Genomic DNA, 9,665 nt, shown 5'->3' on the forward strand with positions numbered 1-9,665 from the left:
TTGAACTCTTCCAGAACACTGAATCTGTTCCCAACTTCACCAACGTTGACATACATGACAAAGAGAATTCCACCAGCAACGATGGGGGAACTTCAAAGTGGTCTGAGAACTCTCAACTCTCTCAATTACAAAGGACCACCCTACACAGCTCCAATTGCGACCTGGAATCGGAGTTGGGAGAAGAGCCCAAACTCGCCGATTGCACTAGGACCAAGGCAGAGCTCGAGCAGCAAAAACTGGGTATTTGGACCACCAACGCGAGCACCGATGACGAGTCGACAACCCCTACCTCCAGTTCCAAGAGGAGTCCCAATCGTTCCTTTGCGGTTCGAAACTCAAGGTCAAGATATGGGTCACACAGAACGCCTTAAAGCTATGTACATCACCAGGGAGGAGGTGGTGGGGGTGCAAATTCAGGCGAAATACTGGAATCCGGTGCTAAGCCAGAGACAGATCTTCACTTATCTCACGACGATCAAGGTGGAGGACATTCCATTGACATGCAAACCCCAGTTTTGGAAGGATTGGGAGAATTATTGGGTCCATTGTCATCTAGACCCAATTAATCCTTATCGAAAGAATCTATTTCTTCAGCGTCCTGATTTAAAAATGAAAATATGTATGTGGAATGTTCGAGGAGCTTGTCGTGATCTTTTTAATTCGCATGCAAAAGAAATTGTTGCATCTCAGGATCCTGACATCTTTATTTTTCTGGAAACAAAATCTGACGCTTCAAGGGGAAGGGAAGTGATGAACTACCTCAATTATGATGCATGCAGAACCATCCGTCCAGTAGACAAGAGGGGTGGTATTTGGGTTTTTTGGAAAAAGACGGTGGATTTAATTGAGTTTGATGCGGAGAACAACCATTTTCACTCCCTCTTTCGTTTCAAGAATTTGGGGAAAGAGGCTTTGGTGACGGGCATGCATGCTCCTTCTACTTCAGCAGCTAGACACAAGTTTTGGAGAAACATGCAAGCTGATTTACCTCCCCCAAACACTTCGTGGCTGGTGCTGGGTGATTTAAATGAGGTTACTAATCAGTCAGAGAAGAAGGGTGGGCGTCAGTTCCGACCATCTCAGTGCTCAGACCTGGTCAATTTCATGGACGAAGGCGGGTTGGTGGATATCGACTATAATGGGTGTCCTTACACTTGGACTAATGCTCGTCAAGGTCTGGATTTGATTCAGGAAAGGCTTGATCGTGCTCTGGTTAATTCGGTATGGCTTAACTCTTTCCCTTTTACTAAAGTTCATCACCTCCCTCGTACATATTCTGACCATTCCCCTATTTTAATTATGCTAACGAACTCTGTTACTACTGGTAATTATCCGTTTAGATGTAAGGAGGTTTGGTTAACTCATCCCGAATTCTCTAATTATTTTGTTAATAATTGGATGCCTCCTAACGAAGATTTCCTAAAAGGAAGAGAAAATTTCAACAATACTATAGGAGATTGGAATTATAATATTTTTGGTAATCTTAGGAAGAAGAAAAATAATCTTTTGGCGCGAATAAATGGAATTCAAATAGCTTTGAGTAAACACTATTCCCATTTTCTGGTTCAATTAGAATCTGACCTCATTAATGAACTTAATGATATTTACAAAAAGGAAAGAATTATTTGGGCTCAGAAAGCGGGTATTAATTGGAGGAAATTTGGAGATTTTAACACCAAATATTTCCATACCATCGCAAAAATTAAAAAATCTCTGGAAAAATATTAACTTTAAAAAATGATTTGGGATTTTGGATTACTAATAACAATGAATTAAAAGCCTTAGCCACCGATTACTTTGCTAAATTATTCACGACTACGCATTCTTATGGTGCCCTTAATAATCGAAATAAAAGTGTTTTGAAATTACTTGATGAGGAAAAATTAATATTGGATTCTTGTATTTCAATAGAAGAAGTACGGACAAATCTTTTTAATATGGCTCCAATTAAGTCTTCGGGGCCAGATGGAATTCAACCAATTTTTTTTCAAAAACATTGGAATGAATTAGGTCCCACTATTTTTAAGTTCTGTAAGGATTGCTTTAACAATGGTTGTATTCCTATGGAAATCAATTACTCTTATATTGCTTTAATTCCAAAGATTTCTGCCCCCTCTTTTATTACTGAGTTTCGACCTGTAGGCCTGTGCAATACTATTTATAAGATTATTACCAAGATCATTTCTTCTAGGTTAAAGCTAGTTTTAAATCGAATTGTAAGCCCTCTACAGTCAAACTTTATCAAAGGTAGGGGGATAGAAGATAATGTGATTTTGGTGAAAGAAATGGCCCATCATTTTCACAAAGCCAAAAAAAGAAATAAAATTATGGCGTTAAAATTGGATATTTCTAAGGCCTACGATAGTTTGGAATGGGATTTTATACGTGACACTTTAATTCATTTTGACTTCCCTAATAGGATTATAGATTTAATAATGTCCTGCATTACTTCTTTTGTGATTTCAGTACTTTGGAACGGTGAAATTTGTGATAGTTTTACCCCATCAAAGGGTATTCGTCAAGGGGACCCTCTTTCGTCTTATATTTTTGTATTATGTCTTGATAGATTATCTTCTATGATTGAAGAAAGAGTTCATTCTGGATCTTGGAAACCAATAGCTCTTACTAAGAACATTAAGATGTCTCATGTTTTTTATGTTGATGATGTGTTTCTTTTTAGTATAGCCTCCATTGACAATATGCATAGTATCATGAATACTCTTGATTCCTTTGGAGAAATGTCTGGTCTCAAAATCAATATGTCCAAATCCACTTTGATTTTCCCACGATCCCTTCATAATTCCATTAGACAGGACATTGCCTCCACTTATGGATTTAAAATCTCTTCATGCTTTGGAAAGTACTTGGGAGTGGACATTCGCCCCAATAAGTTAAAAATTAGTAATTACCTGTCCCTACTAGATAAAACTACTACTAAAGTTAGAGGTTGGCAAGCCAAACTTCTAAACATGGCGGGAAGATGTACTTTAATCAAATCTGTCCTTAATTCTCACCCCCTCTATGTCATGCAAACCAATCTGCTTCCTGCTTCTACTATTTATGAGTTGGAAAAAAGTACTAGGAAATTCTTGTGGAACAAACCAGACCAAAATAGATACATGTCCCATCTTTCTTGGGATAAAATCACTTCTTCTGTTACTTGTGGAGGACTAGACGTCTAAAAGAATGGAACTTAGCTTTTATGGCAAAACTAGGGTGGGCCATTCTTACAAAACCAGACAAGTTGTGGGTTAAAGTGTTTAAAGAAAAGTATATTAAGAAATCAAACTTTATGGACTGCATTAGTAATGGAAATCAGTCTCCTCTTTGGAAGGACATTCTCAAGGGACGTAGTGTTTTGCAAAAGGGTCTAATCATAAACATTGGGAATGGCAAAAATACTTCATTATGGTTTCATCATTGGGTTGGGGAAGCTCCTTTATACACTCTTAAAGAGATTAAAATTCCAGACTCCAAAGCTCATTGGTTTGTCAGCAAAATCATTCGAAATGGGAGATGGTATTTAAAAGATATAGAACATCTCCTTCCCACTCATATACAACATCAAATTCTAGCTTATCCTCTTTCTACTACTGATAAGGAAGAAGATTTTATTAGATGGAATTACTCGAAAAATGGGACCTTTAACATTAAATCAGCTTATTTTTCTCAAATACATTCTTCCATCTCTCACAATAGTCAGAATAATAAATTTTGGAACTCTATTTGGAAAATCAAGGTGCCTTACAAATATAGAATGTTATTATGGAATTGCAGGCATGAAATTCTCCCAGTAGCACAAAATCTGAATAGGTTCATAACAGGCATTAGTCCAATTTGCTCTAGATGCCTTTCAGATTCTGAATCTCATCTTCATCTTTTCAGGGATTGTACCCAATCCAGCATCCTATGGTCCTTCATCTTTCAAAGGATATGGAAGAAAGAAAAGTTTGATTTTAGTGCATTTTATAATTCAAATTGGAAAACATGGATTGATTTTAATTTATCTTGTTCCATGAATTGGAAAGTTCTATTTGCTGTTGGCATCTGGCACATCTGGACTTCAAGAAACACCACAGTTTTTGAATATAAGATGAAAAATTGTTTTTCTCTTTATAACAATTTCTTTGTGGATTGGAAAAGCACTAACTTCATTTTGCACGGAAAAGGAATGTCTCAGGTACAGGAAGCTGGTGTTTTCAAGTTCGAATGGATTCCACCAAAACAAGACTTTATGAAGCTTAATGTGGATGGTGCCTGGAAGTCTGCAACTGAAGCTGGTGGAGGGGGAGTTTTCAGAAGACCTAATGGTTCATGGTTTGTTGGTTTTTCCAGCAAATTTAATGTTAATTCTCCACTGGCTGCAGAGTTATATGCTTTGCGTGAAGGATTGATGATTGCCAAGGACCTCAATTTTGATAAATTAGAAGTGGAAACAGATGCCATTCAGTTGAAGTTACTGCTCAGTGATATTCAAGATCAAGCACATCATGAGTTAGGTCCAGTGCTTAGAGAAGTTGCCCAGTTGTTGGGCCAGAACTGGACAGTTTCCTTTTCACATATTCCTCGTTTCTGCAACAAGGTAGCTCATGATTTAGCAGCTCATTCCATGGTTTGGCAGTGGGTCACAAACTCCATTTCATCATTCCAGCCTGTGCTAAAGAGCATTATTTCAAAGAATTCGATTCTTGCGTTCGAAGGCAAGCTGCTATGGACAGGAGTTTGGTTCAAGTTGCGAGCAATACAACACAGACTTTGAATACGTTTGCTGCATCTTCTTCAGCTTCTGAAATTGTTTTCGGATCAATTGTGTCAAACATCAAACAGGCATTGGAAGTGACTAAAAGCAAGGAAGATGAAGTTCAGGGGAAAGGAAAGGGTAAAGTTTTTGAGCATTTCGTTGTTGGTGGTTCAACAGTCTCTAACCCAATTGAGATTGTTGAACTGGAGGATGGGGAAGTTTCCAACAACTAGAATTTTTAGTAGCAGTTCATACTTTGGAGCAACGCATGATCTTCAAGCTAGTGCTTTGGCGTTCGTATCTTTTGGATCCTATGTTTATATATAGTTTTCTTAATTCTCGGATTGCTAATTATAATTATGGATATCTAGGAGTGATGTATCCCTTTTTGACAAGTTTTTGCGTACGAGGGGGGTTTAGGTTGCTTAGGGATCAGTTCGGGTAGGAATGTGTTGTCTTTGGCCTCAAAAGTTGAGGATTGTATCCGACTATTCCTAATTTCTAAGTAATATATATATATATATATATTGTCGTTTTGCGTTAAAAAAAAAGAGCAAATTCTCTTTCGATAATGATCTTGCGAAGTAAGACTTTAGGTTACAAAGCAAATTCTCTTCCAATATCAAATTTGCTAAGTATCATAAAATTCAAATTCTTGTAAAATAATGTCTGATTATTAATTTGATACGAGTTGATCATAGGATATTTTTACTTTCAACGAATTTTATGTTATGTGAATTGTAATTTTTTTTTTTTTTTTTTTTGTTTTTCCGATAACATTTATGATGAATTCTATTCACTTCTAGAAGAGAAATAAAAATAAAATAAAATCTAATACCTAATAAATTTCAATCAAATCCAACCAGTTCAATAAATCAATGAGATTTCTGGTGAACGTCACGTATGTTATACTACCTCCGTTTCAAAAAGTTCTTTACAGTTACTATTTGCACGGTCTCCAATGCAATATTTAACTACTAATATATCCAATTTCGTATGTGAAAAAATTATAAAAAGTTGATACTATGAAAATACATACCGAGACCAATCTAACAAGATCTTACATGTAATGTTTTGATGTATATAATAGTTAGAATTTACGGTCAAAGTTTTCATATTTTGGATACGTATTCCAAAGCGTAAAGAACTTTGAGAAACGGAGGAAGTACTCCATAGTGTTTAAATTAAGATAATTGATAAATTTTGTGACTTAGTATATCATATCGATGTTTATTATAACAATGGACGGAGTACTCCTATTGATAGGAGACTAGGAGTAGTTATTATTATCATTGTTATCATCAATTAGAGTTTCATATATGTAATAAACTTGTAGTGAATGATATTAAATTAATTACGTATTAAAGATGGTATTTAAACTGAGTCATTAGGGGCCGTTTGGTTGGAGAAGGAGAAGGAGAAAGGGAAAGAGAATGAGAATCAAAGAAAATGGAATGAAAACCCTTTGTTTAAGAATGTTGTTTGTTTTGTCCATTCTTTTTCCCTCTCTCCTAAGTAAGATAATCTAATACTCCCTCCATTCCTAAATGATCTTCCTATTTGGTGTTTGGGTGGAAAATAAGAAAATGGAATCTTGTAATGATTGGGGTGTAAGAATAATGATTGGGTGTAAGAGAAAATGATAAATAAATGAAGAAAAGTAATAAAGAAATGAAAGAGAGAGAAGATATTTTTATTAAAGTAATAAAAAAATCATAAAAGTGGAGTTGGGTGGGTGAATGGGGAAATGTGAATGAATTAAATAAGAGAGGGTGGATAAATTTATGGTAAAAAGTCATGTCCAAAAATAGAAACAGGAAGATCAAATAGGAACGACATTTATAGAAACAGAAAGATAAAAAAGGAATGGAGGGAGTATATTCTAATATATAAAGGAGGCATATTTGCTGAAATATTAGAGCGCCACGTAGGAAATCTAATGCTTTCGGCCAATGAAAAATAAGACTTCAAAATTATTTTTGAATTAAAAAGTCGAATGCCACGTAGATAAATAATTAGGTGCCACTCAGATATTTTTATTAATTAATTATTAATATATCTTATATTCAATTTCATCCAAAATCAAACACTATAATAACTAAAAAATAAATCTAAATGAAATTCAATCCAAAATAAGAAAAAAAAAAAAAAACCCAATCTAATCTAATATATAAAATATAGCAAGTGATAAATATAGGAGTTTTATTTTAACGTAACAAATTAATAGAAACCGTGCATCGCACGTGCTAAAATAGTAAATAATAAATAAAGACAAAAAACACCAAATAAATAACAACAGTATATACTCAAGAGTTGTCAAATTGTTATTCATTATACACCGGATTATTATGTTAAACTGGATCCTGTATTATTTTATCCTTTTGGACTTTTGGTACACGAAATAGAGTATCACTCTTGATGGTTGGTCCATTGGGCCCCCATTTAACATCTTTAAAAAATTCAGAATGGACTGTACTCCGATAATCGCAAATTTTTGGCTATACCCGGGTACAGCCAAAGCTGGCTGTACCCCCATCCAAAACGATGTCGTTTTGTGTTGTTTAAAATGAACATTAATATACTGGTACAAAAATGAACATTTACTATTTCGGAAATGAACATTTATTTATTTATTTGGAATGAACATTTACTATTTTGGAAATGAACATTTATTTATTTATTTGGAAATAAACTATAAAAATGAACATTTACTATTTCGGAAATGAACATTTATTTATTTATTTGGAATGAATATTTTCTATTTTGGAAATGAATATTTATTTATTTATTTGGAAATAAACAATATAGGCGCTTGTAAAAACATAAAAGACCAATGAAGTGAACAATTTCATTATGAACATTAACCATATATTTATTGTGAACAGACAAATAGACAAGAAAGAACAAATAATTCAACAAAAAAGAACAAACAATATAAAAAAGAACATAAAATTCCAGAAAAAAGAACAAACAATACAACAATTAGGAACAATTTTATGATGAATGTTAAAGCCAACATGAAAAAACAATCAATACAACAAGAAAGAACAAACACTAGTACAAAAATGAAAATTTACTATTTCGGAAATGAACATTTATTTATTTATTTGGAATGAACATTTACTATTTTGGAAATGAACATTTATTTATTTATTTGGAAATAAACTACAAAAATGAACATTTACTATTTCGGAAATGAACATTTATTTATTTATTTGGAATGAATATTTTCTATTTTGGAAATGAATATTTATTTATTTATTTGGAAATAAACAATATAGGCGCTTGTAAAAACATAAAAGACCAATGAAGTGAACAATTTCATTATGAACATTAACCATATATTTATTGTGAACAAACAAATAAACAAGAAAGAACAAATAATTCAACAAAAAAGAACAAACAATATAAAAAAGAACATAAAATTCCAGAAAAAAGAACAAACAATACAACAATTATGAACAATTTTATGATGAATTTTAAAGCCAACATGAAAGAACAAACAATACAACAAGAAAGAACAAATAATAAAGCAGATAATTATCATGAACAAACAAATAAACAAGAAAGAACAAATAATTCAACAAAAAAGAACAAACAATATAAAAAAGAACATAAAATTCCAGAAAAAAAAGAACAAACAATATAACAATTATGAACAATTTTATGATGAATTTTAAAGCCAACACGAAAGAACAAACAATACAACAATAAGTTTGATGAATGAATTTAAAAAACAACAAGAAAGAACAAACAATACAAAAAGAAAGAATAAAAGATGAATGAAGAGTTTAATTATGAACATTAACCATATGATTATTATAAACAAACAAATAAACAAGAAAGAACAAACAATATAAAAAAGAACATAAAATTCCAGAAGAAAGAACAAAAAATACAACAATTATGAAAATTTGATGATGAATTTAAAAAACAACAAGAAAGAACAAACAGTACAACAAAAAAGAACAAACAGTACAACAAGAATGAACAAACAGTACAATAAAAAAGAACAAACAGTCGACAAGAATGAAAAAACAATATGAGCGCGTCGTTTTTGGGGATACAGCCAGAGCTGGCTGTACCCGGGTACAGCAGTTAGCAATAATATAATTTGGGTTGTTTTGAGTGCTACAATCGTGCAGGGTGAAGCCCCTCTTATCAGCTCAGGTTCATAAAAAAGGGAAACATTTATTTGATGTTCCATTGTCTGCATTTCAGCATTTGGACAGCTTACGTAAACCCAAAAAAAGTACTTCTTCTGTCCCAGAATACTCGCACCTGTTCGAGTCGACACGCTTGTCAATGCACAACTTTGACCACTAATATCTTTAACTACGTATTATAAAACCTTATGAAATATTAATATTTTGAAAATATATGTTAAAATGAAGCCAACAATATATTATATGCTAACTTTTGTTTTCATATAATAAAAATAAATAGGGTCAAAGTGAATTATGTGAATAGTGCAAAAAGTCAAACCGGTGCGTGTATTCCGGGACGGAGAAAGTATGTTAATTGAGAGTAGTACTTCTTAGACCAGCAATTAGCTCACTCACAAAACCGGGGTTGGGTATAGGTGTGGACGGAGTATCTGTTCAGTTAGTACTATTTCCTCCGTTCCGTAAACATTGCACCATGTTGATTTCACGCTTCCCAATACATGACTTTGATTCGTTATCTCTCGAATTATGTATAAGTAAACATTATAAAAAAATTAGTATTTAGAAAATATATATCGATACGAGTTTAATAAGATCCTACATGATTACATTTGTTTTAACGTATATTTTACAAAAGATGGTCAAAGGCACAAAGTGAATAGTGTAAAAGTCAACATGGTGCGATATTTGTGGAACGGAGAAATTATTTAATCATTGCATTATATTCTCGAAGTCTTATTTATTTGAAGGACGATTTC

Source organism: Spinacia oleracea, chromosome 2 (assembly GCF_020520425.1).
Source record: "Spinacia oleracea cultivar Varoflay chromosome 2, BTI_SOV_V1, whole genome shotgun sequence".
NCBI classification, from domain to species: Eukaryota; Viridiplantae; Streptophyta; class Magnoliopsida; order Caryophyllales; family Amaranthaceae; genus Spinacia; species Spinacia oleracea.